At 34.5% G+C, this 17,135-nt stretch overlaps 2 long non-coding RNA genes across 3 annotated transcripts in view; one reads left to right on the top strand and one right to left on the bottom strand.

Moving 5' to 3' along the window:
• Positions 1 to 3,269: 3,269 nt before the first annotated feature.
• Positions 3,270 to 12,209, bottom strand: LOC144305203 (uncharacterized). Of its 2 annotated transcripts, none has more exons than XR_013372266.1 (5): positions 12,114 to 12,209; positions 11,733 to 11,846; positions 4,680 to 4,904; positions 4,427 to 4,497; positions 3,270 to 3,475 (listed from the first exon to the last, which is right to left on the bottom strand). It is a non-coding gene; the product is annotated as an uncharacterized LOC144305203 (long non-coding RNA). The 2 variants fall into 2 exon arrangements; XR_013372267.1 differs by having other exon boundaries at positions 4,680 to 4,888.
• An 86-nt stretch (positions 12,210 to 12,295) lies between these two features.
• Positions 12,296 to 17,135, top strand: part of LOC144305354 (uncharacterized) — a 47,092-nt gene continuing 42,252 nt past the window's right edge. The window contains exons 1-2 of the long non-coding RNA XR_013372389.1: positions 12,296 to 13,193; positions 13,705 to 13,832. This is a non-coding gene — a long non-coding RNA (uncharacterized LOC144305354). The remainder of the gene's footprint in view (positions 13,194 to 13,704; positions 13,833 to 17,135) is intronic.

Below are 17,135 nucleotides of genomic sequence, written 5' to 3'. Positions count from 1 at the left end.
ATTTTTCCTTATTTGGATTGGGTCTTTTTATCACTCTACTCCTGAAAGGAAGTCTACCTCCCGTTATAACAACTATATTCCTCTGTTACTTTTACTAAAGACTTGTTACCAAAGGTTTTTGGGGAAGCAAATGTATTCTCTAATGTTCTGATTAAAACTTCAGTCTTCCGTAGGAACTGCAAACCTGGGTTTGTTGAGTATGGCCTTTGTAAGAGCCCACATCCTCCTTCATCCTCATTCCACTAACGCACTATAATGAGGACCTACCAATTTTCTCAAGCTATGAAGCAGATGCTCTTTAGACCTCAGTTTAAGGCTTTTATTACTTAAGGAAGGTAGAGAAGGCGACTCCAGGTGAACTTTTAGTGGAGAGACCACTCCTCTACCAGCTGCAATAGAATTCCTTTAGTGCCCCAGGATACAGATTTAATGAGCCCTCTTTTCTCTTTTTTCTTTCTTTCTCTCTCTTTTTTTTCTTTCCTGTAGTGAAGATCCTGACGGTATTCAAGGAGGAAAAGTCACAAGAGGGTGGGAATATGCCCATGCCTGAAGACCACACGCCTCACACTCTCAAACAAGTGTACACTGGGCTTTCAGCAATCAATTAAACATCATTAGTTTAGTTTTCCCATCACTTTGTATGGAATGCTGTAGAATCAACTCCAGGCCTACAGTTTGTCCGTGGTGCTGTTTCTTCCTTGAGGTATCCATCTCTTCGAATTTTGCATTAGTAGTTTAGCCTGTGATCTTAGTTTTCTGATTCGTTCAAGAAAGTTTGTTAATTTGTAGTTTGTTCAGGTTTTATGCTTGAAATAAAGATTGGAACAATGTTCTTTCCAGCTTTTTTTTTTTTTAATTTTTTTTTTCTTTCCAGCTTTTTATATCTCTGAGCTGAAACTGTACTCATGATTTGAGATTTATACTCCAGAAGAGTTATGGTCATACAGACTAGAATAAAGATCTTAGATCCAATTCATTTTATTTAAGGCACCCGGAGTTTGTCGACTACTTTTCTAAGCCTTGTTTGTATTTATAAGATGGAGACTATATTCTCCACAGTAGAGAGACATTAAAATGCCTTATATTATAATAGATAAAGTAAATATGAATATCAGCTGGGAATCACTGCCTCTTGAGATTTACTCTGATTATCCAAATTCATTTATGGAAACACAAACTCTTACTAATAATTATGCAAATTACAAGAAGTCTCTTACTTGCTTTATCTCTTCCTCTGAAGTGAGTCATTACAGGTGTTAAACACTTATTCAAACATCTATTAAGTTAGAGTTGTGCTTATAATATAAAGGAATAAGTTCCTAACAAACTGACTCTCAAAAAAATAATAGATATAAACTCTAGACAGAGAACAAAACACAACTCTATGAGTACTCTGGAGGCTGAACAAAAGCAAACAGACTTCTGAAGGAAGGCAAAACTTCAAGCAACAGAGGAACACAAAGTAAACTTCCTAGTTTTTTTTTTTTTTTTTTGTCTTGGTTCATTTTATTTTGTGGTTTCGAGCAGGAGGAAAGAGATAATATAGATTTGATAGTAAATTCTAACTTATTTCTGGATAGAGGAGCTAGGGTAAATAGGCCAATAAATTGGGGCTACTGGATAATTAGGGAGAAACATCAGGCAGGAAATTTCCAGAGATGAGGAGATCCTAATTCTCAGTAAAAACTTCCTTGACCTGATAAAGGGCATCTGCACCTGTATGGTGCAAATTTAGTTGGTGTCTGTGATATAAAAATTCTAAATGATCAGAGTCATTGCCCACTACAGACTTAAGAGTATCCAATTTGAGTTCAACCAAGTTAACTGCCTGCTAACACAAACCATAAACAATTTTTGAATCAACATAAAAATATAGTGGAGAATACAATCCAGAGTTACATAACTAAAAAATAAACAAAGGAATGCCAGCTATTCTAAGGTGAAAAAACAATAAAGGGACGCAAGCCTTGAAATGCCACTGCTGTTGAGACTGTCAAACTAGGAATTTACCTATTTATTTATTTTAAGAATTTTTATTTATTCATTTGAGAGAGAGAGAGAGAGCCTGCAAGAGAGCATGGGGTGGGGAGCGGCAGAGGGAGAGGGAGAAGCAGACTCCCAGCTGATCAGGGAGCCTGACCCAGGGCTCCATCCCATCATGACCTGAGCTGAAGGCAGATGCTTAACCAACTGAGCCACCCATTTATATGTATATATATTTAGTTATATATGGTTATATACATAACTATATACATATATATAGTTGGTATATATATACATAACTATATATAACTAAATATATATATTTATATCTATAACTATATATATAATATAGGTAGAATAATTCATACAGAGAGGGCAAAATAGGATATATCCACATGTAATAGAAAAATATAAAAATAATCACAAGAAAATTTCAGAAGTAAAACATGTAACATCTGAATTTTAAAAGAAATTACTGGATGCTTCTAATATTGTTGTAGAACATGAAATTAGCAGCCAAAATCAATAGCATTCATAAACAAAAACAATAAATAGGAAGTAATGGTAAGTAAAACCCAATTTACAGTATCAATAAAATGACTAAATACTTAGGAATAAATTTAGCAAGCAATGTGCAACTCTTATATAAAAAAATGTTAAACACATACTGCAAACCAATTTGATAAATTAAATAGAGAACTATCTTGAAAGACACAAATCATTAAATTCATCAAGAAGAAATAGATGACCTCGACAATGTTATATTTATTAAATAAATCAAATTCATCATTTTAAAAAATTCAGAAAGAGGGGTTCTGGATGGCTCAGTCAGTTAAGCACCTGCCATTGGCTCAAGTCATGATATTAGGATCCTGGGATGCAGCAGGCTCCCTGCTCAGTGAGGAGTCTGCTTCTCATTCTCCCTCTGCCACTCCCCTTGCCCCTGCTCATGTGCTCTCTGTGTCTCTCTCTCAAATAAATAAGTAAAATCTTAAAAAAAAAAATTCAGAAGGAAAACTCCAGTCCACAATGGTCTCCTGGGTGAATTCTACAAAATTATAAGGAAAATATAATCCCAACTACATCTTTCAGAAGTATGAAAAATCTTTCAGAAGTATGACAGAGCTTTCGTTTCCTTTTATGAGCCCAACATTATCCTCATATAAAACCAAAGACATTATATGAGAAAATGACAGACCTACCCCTATTTATTATACATGCAAATGATCTTGTAAAATTTTAGTCAATTTAATTCACAAATATATCAAAGTAGTAATGTACTGTGATCAATTGGGGTTTATTACAAGGTTGTAGAATTGCTAAACATCCAAAAGTCAAAGTAATTCTCTATGGTAACAAAACAAAGGTTAGAAAAAAATATATGGTCATTTCAATGATGCAGGAAAATCATGTGATAAAATTCAACATTCATTCATATTGGGAGAAGACGAAGCAGCAGCAACAGCAGCAGCAGTAACAGCAGCTAAGAAAACTAGGAATAGAAGAAAATTTACTTGATTTGATAAAGGGCATCTACTAAAAGCCTACAGCTAACATCATATTTAATGAAAAACTATTAAGTCATTTCCCCCAAAACTGCTTTTAGAAAGGCATGAATAAATGGCTGACAGCCCATTTTTTACCATTACTATCAAACCATGCACTATAAAATTTTGCCAATGCAATAAGTCAATAATAAGATGTAAAAGTTATGAAAATCAGCAAGGAAGAAATAAAACTCAATTTTTAAGTAGATATCATTATTTATGTAGGCAATCTGTAGTAATGTACAAAACAAATGTTAGAATTAATAAGTTATTTATAATTAAGTCAGAATACACAAAGTTAATTTAAAAGGGCAATAATATTTTATACACTAGGCAGAAAAAAAACTAGAAAATGAAATTCAAATATTACAAAAATTGTAAAAATGTTATAGTTTTTTTTTTAATTTTTTTTGTGTTTTTTGTTATTTTTTTTGTTATTTTTTTGTTATAGTTTTTTAATTGAAGCATGGTTGATACCTAATGATAAATTATTTTATTTTATTTTATTTTTATTTTATTTTATTTTATTTTTTATTTTTCCTAATGATAAATTAGTTTTGGTGTAAAACATAGTGATTTCACAGCTTTATATGTTAAACTATGCTCACCAAAAGCGTAGCTGCCATTTGTCATCATATAATGCTACTACAATTCCGTTGACTACAGTCTTTAAGCTGTGCCTTTCCTTCCCATGACATATTCTTTCCATAACCAGTAGCCTGTACCTTCCAATCCCCTTCACCCACTTCAAACATCCTGCTGCCATCTTCCCTTCCAAACTGGCAACACCAGTTTGTTCTCTGTATTTATGAATATGTCCCTTTGTTGATTTTGTATTTTTATATTCCACACATAAGTGAAATCATATGGTATTTGTCTCTCTCTGTTTGACTTACTTCACTTAGCATAATGCCTTCTAGCTCATCCATGTTGTCACAAATGGCAAGATCTCAGTCTTTTTTTATAGCTGAAATTAAAAAAAAAATAAAGACAATCCACAGGGAGAAAACATTTTCAAATGTGTCTAATAAGGGACTTATTTACAGAATATATTATCTATCCATAGTCTAATAGATAATTCCAATAATATTGTTATTAGCACAACTTTAAATGAAAAAAAAAGGGAGGATATCTGAATGGATACTTTACATAAGAAGATATACGGATCGCAAATAAACACAGGAGAAGCATTTCCATTAAAAGATGCAAGTAAAGGAGCGCCTGAGTGTCTCAGTCGATTAAGCATCTGCCTTCTGGCTCAGGTCATGATCCCAGGTCTCCTTGCTCAGCAGTGAGTCTGTTTCTTCCTCTCCCTCTGCCTCTCTGTCTACTTGTGCATGTGTGCACTCTCGCTTTCTCTCAAATAAAAACAAACTTTTTAAAAAATGCAAGTAAAACTTAAAATTAGACACCACTATATGCATACTAGAATAGTAAAATGAAAACGATTGCTAAGTACTGACAGGAATGGAGAGTACATGAAAATTTCATAAATTGTGGCTATGTATAATTTTATAGCCAACACTAAAGAAGTTAAATATTCACCTCCTGGAAAACTAGGTAGCTATCACTGTGCTAAGAAATTATATGTATAATTTCTTTATTTTATTAAGGTATAATTAACACACATTATATTGGTGTCAGGTGTATGACATAGTGATTTGATATTTGTATGTATTGAAAAATAATTACTACAATAAGTCTAGTTAACATCCATCACTGTATATAGTTACAGATTTTTTTCATAGCATGACAACTATAGTAAATTATACTGAAGAGTTGAAAGTTGTTGAGAGAAAGTCTTAAAAGATTTCATCACAAGAAAAAAATAATTATTTTAATCATTATTAGTTGAGAATATGACCTTCTTTGTAATATATGTGTGTCATCGTACACACATTGTACATCACTGACATCGTACATCACTTTGGTGAAAATCAAACAAGATAATGTACCTAAAAATGTTTGTTAACTCTAACATGCTGGAAAATGTAATATTAATGTTATTGTTCATTGCACTGCATACAGTGTGGATATAATGAAATGGATACTTGTTTGAGAAGGTATAATGACTTCTCGAAGTCTGATTACAAACTCAAATATGCTCAAGGGAAAGTATTCATCAACTGACACTGTATTTGAAGAGTAGAATAAATTGCTTACTTAAAGCAAATTATTATTTTAAATATATTTGTGGTACCTTTTTTTTTCTTTTGCTTATTGTTCATAATATTTGAAAAAGGACAGAAGTGACACTACAATTGGCAGAAAACAGTCTTAAAGCCTTTGTTAGCTTCCTTGACTTTGTGAACTCAGTTTAAAATCCCTTAGTTTGTTCCTCTTTACTTATTTTTCTCAGTCCCACTGCTCATCTGAATCTCTACTGACAGATTGAGGCTATCACCTGATAGAGGGGAAAAAGTAAAGCTGTGCTAGAGTGGAACAAAAACAGGAAACTGAGTCCAGTGAACCAAGTTTTTGTCTTAATTTTGCTAGTAGGTGAAAAATATGTTCTCTAGGCTTATTTATGTTCATCTGAACCTCTTCATTTTTAAGGCAAAGTGATTAAACATGCTGATTCCAGATGTCCCTTATGGCTCATTGTTTATTTCTCTACAATCTAGGACAAAATATAAAGAGCTCAAATATTCCACTTCCCCTTGTGGTTGATTTTTCCCCCTATTATTGGTAAATTTCTATTTTTATTTATTGATATATAAAGATCTCTGGGGATTTGACATGCAGGAATGTCATCACTTTGGGACACTACATTTATTCTATGAATGCACACAGTATTCATTGGCAACGTTACTTTTTTTGCCTATAAGGACTGTCCCAGAGTCAGTGCTTTATGTATGTTTAAGAAACTTGTTTTGGGGGCACCTGGGTGGTGCAATTAACTATCTGACTCTTGGTTTCAGCTCAGGTCATGATCTCAGGGCTATGGCTCTGCATTTAGTGCAGAATCTGCTCCAGACTCCTTCTCCCGATTCCTCTGCCCCTCCACTGCAAGCTCTCTTTCTCTTTCCCTCCCTAAAATAAATAAATAAATCTTTTTAAAAAATGAAATTTGTTTTTATTATGTCTCTATCTATTGGCAAAGCAAGATGGACTGATCTACTCTACTTATTGAATCTAAGTTGCCATTATATTTTTATAACACTATGAAATTTTTAAAATATCAATTATAATTGACACAATTTATTATTCTTGTGTATCTTTATACCCAGATTTCAGGAATGTTAGGATGCGCCTTAGGTTCAAGGAAACAGAGGTATATTAAAACTTGTATCACCTTACTTTTATGTAATAAAGTCATAAAAAATTCCAAATTTATGTTACTCTTTTTTTTTTATTTATCCGCCTTTCTCTCCCAGTCAACAAAACACTCAAGAGAAGTGTTTAAAAGTATTATTCAGGGGATCCCTGCGTGGCGCAGCGGTTTGGTGCCTGCCTGCCTTTGGCCCAGGGCGCTATTCTGGAGACCCGGGATCGAATCCCACATCGGGCTCCCGGTGCATGGAGCCTGCTTCTCTCTCTGCCTCTCTCTCTCTCTGTGACTATCATAAATAAATAAAAATTTAAAAAATAAATAAATAAAAGTATTATTCAGTAGACCTCCAAAAATGTCCTTTTGAAGGAATCTTCTACTTTACTATTTTTAAAAAGTGCACTCAAGGAAACCTCACAATACATAATTTTTAAATTGTGTGACCTGATGTTAAGCTCCTGCAATGATATTCTAACCCATTGTTTAGGGTCTACATAGTTCCATGTCTAGAGAAGTAAAAAACTGGCTTCTAACAGCTGCTTTTCCAGGAGGCATTATCTATTAGAACAAGATGTGAGACCACCTAGAATATGTAATCCCCACACAACTCCAATCAGGCACAAAGTCAAAGATATTTTAAAAGACTTTCTACACATACTCAACATGTTTGAGATTTTTTACTCTAAATCTCTAGACATATACTTCTAAAATTGCCAACAGAGCCCATAACCCTTTCCTAGTTGTCAGAGTATCAATTCTCTTCTGAAATTATTTTCTTTCCTATTTATGGAGAACTAAAATATTCTTCCTCCTTATAATTTCCTTAGTTAAATTTGACTCATATTTTAAGGTTTAGCCCAAGGATCACCCTCTTTGCAAAGCTTAACTTTTTTTTTGCCACCAATTTATTATCCATTCCTTATATTGTAACATTTATCAAAATGTAGTACTATTATTGTTTTTAAGTCAACTGCATCAGTTTCCTATTGCTGCTGTAATAAAGTAATGGAAATTAGTGACTTCTTATAACAACACAACTGTATTAAAATTCTGGAGATGAGAATTCTAGAATGAGTCAACAGGGCTGCATTTATTCTAGAACCTTCAGGAGAGAATTAGTTCCCCTGCCGTTTCAGCTTCTGTAAGCTGCCTGCATTCCTTGACTCATGGTTGTGCATAACTTTGACCTTAGCTTCTATCATCTTGTCTCCTTCTCTGACTGATCCACCTCTGCCCCTCTTTGTAATGACCTTGATATTACATTGGACCCACTGGACAATCAATGTACTCTTGTTATCTCAAAATCTTTAACATAATCTCAATTGCAAAGTCTTTCTTATTATGTAAAGTAACATATTAATAGGTTTGAGGATTTGGACATGGAAATCATTGAAAGGCTATTATTCTTCAATCACATTGATCTCCCTCATTAGATTTTGAAAAAAAAAAAAAAAAGTTTTTTTTTAAAATTCCAGTTAGTTAACATCTAGTGTAATATTAGTTTCAGGAGTAGAATTTAGTGATTCATCACTTACATGTAACACCCAGTACTCATCAAAAGTGCCCTCATTCTTCTTTTTTATTTTTAAAATTTTTATTTATTCATGAGAGATACAGAGAGAGAGAGGCAGAGACATAGAGAGAGAAGCAGGCTCCCTATGCAGGACTCCACCCTGGGACCCTGAGATCATGCCCCAAGCCAAAGAAAAGTGCCCTGCTTCTTCATACCTATCACCCATTTTACCTTTAGGAATTCTCAGTTTGTTCTTTATGATTAAGAGTGTGTTTTATGGTTTGCCTGTCTCTATATATCCCCACACCCATCAGTTTCATTTCTTAAATTCCATATATAAGTGAAATCATATGGTATTTGTCAATTTTTGACTGACTTACTTCACTTTGGATAATACACTCTAGCTTCAACCACACACATCATTGCAAATGGCAAGATTTTATGTGTTGATGGACATTTGGGGTTTTTCGATAATTTTGCCATTGTTTGTAATGCTGCTAGAAACATCAGGGTGCGTGTGTCCCTTCAAATTACTATTCTCATATCCTTTGGGTAAATACTTAGTAGTGCAATTGCTGGATCACAGGATAGTTCTATTTTTAACTTTTTGGGGAACTTCTATACTTTTCCAGAGAGGCTGCCCCAGTTTGCATTTCCATCAGTGATGTGAAGGGTTCCCTTTTCTCCTCATCCTCACCAACATCTGTTGTTTCCTGTATTGTTAATGTTAGCCATTCTGACAGGTTTGAAGTGGTATCTCATGGTTTTGAATTATATTTCCCTGATGAGGGGTGATGGTGAGCATTTTCATGTATCTCTTATCTCCCTGGATGTCTTCTTTGGAAAAATGTCATTGTGTCTCTTCTGCCCATTTATTTTATTTTATTTTTTTTTTCTTCTGCCCATTTCTTAACTGGATTATTTGATTTTGGGGTGTTGAGTTGGTTAAATTCCTTATAGATTTTGGATACTAACCATTTATCTCAGCTGTGTCATTTGCAAACATCTCCCAACCTGAAGGTTGGATTTTCGTTTTGTGGATTGTTTCCATTGCTGTACAGATGCGCTTTTTTTTCCTGATAACGTCCCAATAGTTCATTTTTGCTTTGGTCTCCCTTGCCTCTAGGGATATGTCTAGTTAAGAAGTTGCTACGGCCAAGGCCAGAGAGGTTGCTGCCTGTATTCTCCTCCAGGATGTTCATGGTTTCCTGCCTCACATTTAGGTCTTTCACCCATTTTGAATTTCTTTTTGGGTATGGTCTAAGAAAGTGGTCCAGTTTCACTCTTCTGCATGGAGTAGTCCAGTTTCCCCAACACCATTTGTTGAAGAGATTGTCTTTTTTTTTTTTTTTTAATTTTTTTTTATTTATTTATGATAGGCACACAGTGAGAGAGAGAGAGGCAGAGACACAGGCAGAGGGAGAAGCAGGCTCCATGCACCGGGAGCCCGATGTGGGACTCGATCCCGGGTCTCCAGGATCGCGCCCTGGGCCAAAGGCAGGCGCCAAACCGCTGCGCCACCCAGGGATCCCGAAGAGATTGTCTTTTATCCACTGGGTATTCTTTCCTACTTGGTCAAGGAATAGTTGACCGTATCATTGGAGTCCATTTCTGGGTTCTCTATTCTGTTCCATTGATCTATGTGTCTGTTTCTGTGCCAGTACCATACCATCTTGGTGACTATAGATTTGTAATATAGCTTGAAGTCCAGAATTCTGATGCCACGAGCTTTGGTTTTCTTTTTCAAAATTGCTTTGGCTATTCGGGCTCTTTTGTGGTCCCATACAAATTTTGGGATGGTTTGTTCTAGTTCTGTGAAAAATACTGGTAGTTGTTTGATAGAGATTGCATTAAATGTGGAGATTGCTTTGGATAGCATAGATTCTTTAAATATCTTTGTTTGGGGATCAAAGTGGGTGGCTTAACGGTTTAGCGCCTGCCTTCCGCCCAGGGCATGGTACTGGAGTCCTGGGATCAAGTCCCACATCAGGCTCCCTGAATGGAGCCTGTCTCTCCCCTCTCCCTCTGCCTGTGTATCTGTCTCTATCTCTTTCTCTCTCTCATGAATAAACAAATAAAATCGAAAGAAAGAAAGAAAGAAAGAAAGAAAGAAAGAAAGAAAGAAAGAAAGAAAGAAAGAAAGAAGAAAGAAAGAAAGAAAGAAAGAAAGAAAGAAAGAAAGAAAGAAAGAAAGAAAGAAGAAAGGAAGGAAGGAAGGAAGGAAGGAAGGAAGGAAGGAAGGAAGGAAGGAAGGAAGGAAGGAAGAAATTTGTTCTTTCAATCCATGAGCATGAGATGTTTTTCTATTTCTTTGTATCCTCTTCAATTTCTTTCATAAATACTGTATAGTTTTCAGAGTGTAGAACTTTACCTGTTTGGTTAGGTTTCTTATGGTTTTGGGTGCAATTGTAAATGGTATTGATTTCTTGATTTCTCTTTGTGCTGCTTCATTTTTGGTGTATAGAAATCTCATAGATTTCTGTATGTTGACTTTGTATCTTGTAACTTTACCAAATTTGTGCATCAGTTCTAGCCATTTTCTGGTAGAGTCTTTGGGTTTTCTACAAATGGTATTATGTCATCTGCAAATAGCGAAAGTTTGATATCTTCCTTGATAATTTGGATGCCTTTATTTTTGTTGTTCAATTGCTGAATCTACAACTTGCAGTACTATGTTGAAAACAATGGTGAAAGTAGACATCCTTGTCTCTTTCCTGACCATAGGCATAAAGGTCTCAATTTTTCCCTACTGAGGATAATATTAACTGTGAGTCTTTTATAGATGACCTTTTAGACGTTGAGATGTGTTCCCATAATCCCCACTTTGTTGATGGCTTTTATCAAAATGGTTGTTGTACTTTGTCAGATGTTTTTTATCTGCATCTGAATATTCAGAGGATATATGGTTCTTATCCTTTCTTTTATTATTAAGGTGGCATATCAAGTTGATTGATTTGGGACTATTGAACCATCCTTGGAGCCCAGGAACATATCCCACTTGATCGTGGTGCATGATTCTAGTAATGTATAGTTAGAATCAATTTGCTAGTATTTTGTTGAAAATTTTTCCATCTCTGTTCATTAGGGATGGCCTGTGATTTTCTTCTTGATGGAGTCTTTGTCTTGTTTTGGAATCAAGGTAATGATGGCTTCATAGAATAAACTTAGAAGTTTTTCTTCCACGTCTATTTTTTGGAACAGCTTGACATCAATGTGTTGTGGATTTAATTGTACCCCCACCCCAAGCCTTCTCTCCCCAACCAAATTCTTATGTGAATCCCTGTCTCCCAATGTGGTGTCTTTGGAAACAGGACCTTTAAGGAGGCCTTAATTAAGGTTAAATAAAGTCATAACAGTGGACCCAAATTCATTAGACTCTGTCCTTATAAGAAAAGGACGAGACAGCAGAGGCACTCACACACAGAAGAAAGGCCACATGAGGACACAGGAAGGAAGCAGGCATCTGCAAGCTATGGAGAGACATCTCAGAAGAAACCAAACCTGCCTTGGTCTTGGGGTTCAGACTTCAGAGCTATGAGAAAATAGGTTTTTGTTGTTTAAGACATCCACTCTATCTGACTGATACAGTATGGCAGTTCTAGCTGATATAGTATGCTTTTTCATTTTTTAAATTTCATTATTTAGCTTAGTGACCATACTAAAAAAATATATGCAGCAGGCATAAAATTTATAGTAGCAAACTTATATTTGCAGAAATGTATCTGTAAGGAAATTTTAAATGATTTCAAATTAGCACAGGGTATTATTTAATGTTAAATTGGTCATTTACTCCTGTTACCTATGTTTAAAACTTCATCCTCTTTGGGGTAAATGTTATTCAGATTCAAGAGTCTTACTCTCCTCTATCCCTTCCAACATGACAGGTTTAAGGGAAATTCCTTACTATGATGTCAACAAAGGAACTGTGTGCATTAGGGTTTTGGGTTCTCACTGTGCTTGTTCCTGAAAACAGCAAGGGATTGCAGGAGTTCTAGACTGTAGAAATGAGATGTTTCTTTGTTAAATGTTTGACTATATTGAATTTATTGTTGTGGTTGTCTCAGAACAAGTTGTATAAGCAGAGGCCATATTTAAATTTATCTAAGTTTGCTGGCACAGAGGATTTGGATAGGGCCAAACGATCTCCCTTTGCTGCTTCCAGAAACACAGTAAAATATTCTCCAGGATAGCAGCACAACCTTTAGGCTGAAATCATTCTGATTGCTTGGGGTCAGGGTACTAGGTTCAGGGAAAGAAAAATGTCTCTGCCTCTCCTACCTAGATTTCCTCAACCTATTTACACTGAATATTCAGAAGATTTCCATCAATTGGTAACAAAAAGCTGAAAAATATTTCCAGCATTACATTTTCAAAATTATTTCCATAAGCCATGAAAGACAATCTTTCTTCTTCATACTTGCCTCCAAAAATTAACCTAGTATGCAGCATCTATACTCTCCCTATCCACATCAACAATTCTGCTCTTTGAAAAGTACTTTTCTTCATGTCATCTTTCCAACTTGCTATATTCCTATATAGCTCTTACCTTCTGTAATGAGACACGTATGAGAGAATGGAATGGACATAAGGTTTTTGTTCTGACATACTCTCCCACCTGAACACATATTTGCTTAAATATCTATATTGTGGGATCCTAGAGGAGGAGGAGAGTGGGAAATGTTTATGAGAACGAGGAGAGAAAAACAGATCTCATCATTCTGTTTCATTTGTTTTGAAACAAGTAAATAGTTCATTGTGTTTGTGAAATAAATGAATGATGAATGAATGAATATATTAAATTCTAATTACCACAAAGAAATTATTCTCGGGAAACAGAAAATGGTCTTCCTGTTATATCTGCAGAAATCACTCTCAGAAGGTAACTTCTGTAAAAATTCTAGACATATTTGATTGAGTGGTAAGTTTCTAACATCTTCATCTTCACCAGTTTTTGTCTTAGATCTTGCTTCTTCCACTGGAATAATTTGTTATGCCTAATTCCTGATTCCTCCAACTTGAATCTAATAAATATAGAGTAATTTGAATTTCAGAACACACTAGTATATTAAAATATCCTTCCAAAATAAAATCAAGAAAAAGCCAAAATGGTGCTTTTCATCCTCAAAACAAAAGAACCCACTTTAGGTCTTTTGGCTTAAACTTATCCCTATATTAATCCACATTCAATGTGGTTAACATATCTATAATGTATAATTTGATAAAATATTCAGGCTAACTTTTTTTTCTTAATTGATTCTGAAATCATAATTGAATCCAATCTTTATTTCTTAATGATTATAAAGATACAGGTACATTAAAAATATCTGTATTTGGATATTTGATTTTATTCCTACTAATTATTTTTTACATTTTATTTATTTATTTGACAGAGGAAGAGAAAGAGAACACAAGCAAATATAGCAGCAAGCAGAGAGAAGGAGAAGCAGGCTCTCTACTGAGCAGAGAAGCCAATGTGGGGCTCGATTCCAGGACACTGAGAACATGACCTGAAGCAAAGGTAGACGCTTAACCAACTGAGCCACCTAGGCATCCCTATTCCTATTAATTCTTAAATTGCAGAGCCTTAACAAATATACCCCACTTAGCTGTTACTTACTCAATTTTGAAGTATTTGTGTGAAAGATGTCATGTAAAAAACCAAAGTAAGCATGAAATGTGAAGAGAGTAAAATCTATTTATATAGCCCGCTGAACATTAATATATTTTATTTCTTCTAAGAAATGGTAAAAATAGGTCAACAAGTACATTTCCATGAAATATAACATAAATTGGAGCATTACTTAAAAAATAACAGTATACTCCTGGGTCATCTGCTAAATGCTATGCATCATTACAATTTGAATCAATCAAAAAGGATCACAGTAACCTTTCCAACTAAGGTAGCACTCTTAAATCACTTTACTAACGCGTACTACTTCAATTTGAAGTATTAAAAATAAATATATCTCTGCTTCACAAAGTAACTCTTATAGCTTAAAAGAACGTGCTACGCTATGTTTTTAGAGAATTTCAATGTACTGTAGTTCCACATTTTCAGCAATGCATATATGGGATAAATCCTGATTTTAAAACTTTAAATACAGAAGATCTGTTTTGAGAGGTTCCAGTCAGCTTTTTTCCCTATAATTCTTAAAATTTGTCAGTCATAAATAATGAGACACTGAAGAAACTAAGCATAGTATCAAAGCTCATAAATTAATAGCTAAACATAAAGAGACTTCAAAAAGATGTTTAAAATATGCAGAATTAATTCAACTTTTACTACTGAAAACAGAGTGGAGATTAACATACTATGAAACAGATCTCAATCCGGGGTACATTCATCTTGCCTTGATTAAGAGGGATAAATGTTCCACCCTACTTATTCTCTACCCTCCTTTTCTATCTAAAGAACAATTCATTTTGCAGTAATGAAACTGATCTCAGTTTCAGCTGAGAAACTGATCTTTTAAAAATAGTTCTAAGATCCAAAAGAAATATCAAATACCCAGAAAACATGAATCCCTAGGATGGATTAAAAGAGTATAGTTCCCCACCCTCACAAAAGGGAAATAATCCAGGGTAAAACTTAACAGGACACCAAGACATCACAGAATTATTTTAATGACTTCAGTGATACTGGACAGCTGGCTAGCTGTTCCCTGGCCTCAAGAAATAGGTGATTCAAACATTAGTGTAGATTCATATGCCCAGGTCTAAAAATACTATGCCATTACATGATTTAGGGAAAATCCAACATGCTTTCTTTTTTTAGAATATTAAATGAATAGTTATGTAAATCACTTTTTATATTACCCTGAATGCAATAAAAATTTAATAAAAGTCATTTTCCTCCTAGTTTACACTAGGAGGAAATGAGAAATGGAGAATGAGAAAGCAGACCAAACCCCATGCAAATATTTATATGCACTAACTTTATAATCTTGGCATTCCTTTCACAGTTTTTATTTACTCTCTATTTTAACCATTCCTACTATTTGATTTTTATGTGGCGCATTTTTTTGGATCTAAATATATACATACACACAAACACACACCAATCTGCAAGTCTGCTCAAATAAGGTAATATATCTATATGCTCAAATATTGCTTGACTCACTTGGACTGTGGATAGTTATTTCCAACTTTATGGCTTATGACAGAATAATAATAGTGGACTAGTTCTCCCATTGTAAACATCCATTAAGCTGGGGAAAAAAAAATGCATGTGGAGTAAAAAAATAAATAAATAAATAAGGAAAAAAAATCCATGCTACACATAAGAGAAGAACAGAAAGTATCCTGATCCCAGACCATAGAGATCCAGTTCATACAGAGGAGGGGTGAGTTACTAAGAAAGTCTCAAACTGGGACCCAAAAACAGCCTGTCTGAAATTGAAAGAGGATAATAGAGAATGTCAAAACTGCATCCATCTGTAGACCAACAAGTAGCCTTAATAAATAGCAGTTTATCCCTGGGGGCAAGGACACCATGCTGGAGACATAATCTCCTTAAGGAGAGAAATCACCAGAATAAACTAAAGTTAAAAGAAGAATACAAACACTAAGCAAATTCTCTATTAACCCAACCCCACAATATGCACAGGCAACATTTGAGGACCTTGAAGTCAAGAGCGTAGTGATTTTAATAATAGCAACAATAAAACACAAACACAGTTTGATTCCTAATTCACAAAAATTTCCACAGTAAAGTCCTAGCAAAGGAAGCATGCCCATAATTAGTTCTGATGATCTAATGTATAGCATGGTGACTGCAGTAAATAATAACGTATTGTATACTTAAAATTTGCTAAAATTAAGTGTTCTCAACAAACATACAGACACACACACACACACAACACTAGTAAACATGTGGGGGCAATGGATAGCTTGATTTGTTTGATTGGGGGAATCATTTCACAATGTATATGTATATCAAAACATGTTCCTGTACATCTTAGACATATACAATGTTACTCATAGACTAACAAAGCTAGGGGAAAAAGATGTATGCTCATTTTGAGAAATAAAGACTAGCTTAGTCTGTCTTAATGTGTTTCATCCAAATACTATGCAACAAATACTATGTAAGAAATAACACAAGGGACAAAACGAACAAAGCAATCAATAGAAGGAGGTTCACATATGACCAAGATGTTAGAACTCTCAGACAGGGAATTTAAAATAGCTACGATTAATATGACAAAGGCTATACTGGAAGGACACACAAAACCAATGGGGAATATCTGCAAAGAAATGGAAACTAGGTACGCCTGGGTGGCTCACCCATTGAGCATCTGCCTTCGGCTCAGGACATGATCCTGAGTCCTGGGATCAAGTCCTGCATCGGGCTCTCTGTGTGGAGCCTGCTTCTCCCTCTGCCTATGTCTCTGCCTCTGTCTCTCTCGGTGTCTCTCATGAATAAATAAATAAAATCTAAAAAAAAAAAAATGTGAACAAGAAGACAATGGAGTGCGCTCATTCCAGTGTGAAAAAGGATAGCCCAGAATTTTATATACTAGTTAAAAGTTTTAAAATAAATAAATAAAAATATATGAAAACCAGCAACCCCAACAGAAGCAAAACCAAAGCAACAAGTAAGTCTATCTTCTCACAAAAGGTCTAATTCCTAAGTAGTGTAGTTATGCTTAATATTTAAAAATATGTAGGACTAAAAATTTAAAAAAAATATGTAGGACTTGCAAATATTGAAGGAATTTTAATAATATTATGAAATGTAAAATAAGGCAAATGCTATGAGCAGAATATATATGAAATACACAAAGTTTTATTTTTAGTAGATATAATCACAAGGCAGCTC

Source organism: Canis aureus, chromosome 35 (genome assembly GCF_053574225.1).
Source record: "Canis aureus isolate CA01 chromosome 35, VMU_Caureus_v.1.0, whole genome shotgun sequence".
In the NCBI taxonomy this organism is placed as follows: domain Eukaryota; kingdom Metazoa; phylum Chordata; class Mammalia; order Carnivora; family Canidae; genus Canis; species Canis aureus.
Note: the sequence above shows the minus strand (reverse complement) of the source record. Positions and strands in the feature narration are given on the sequence as shown.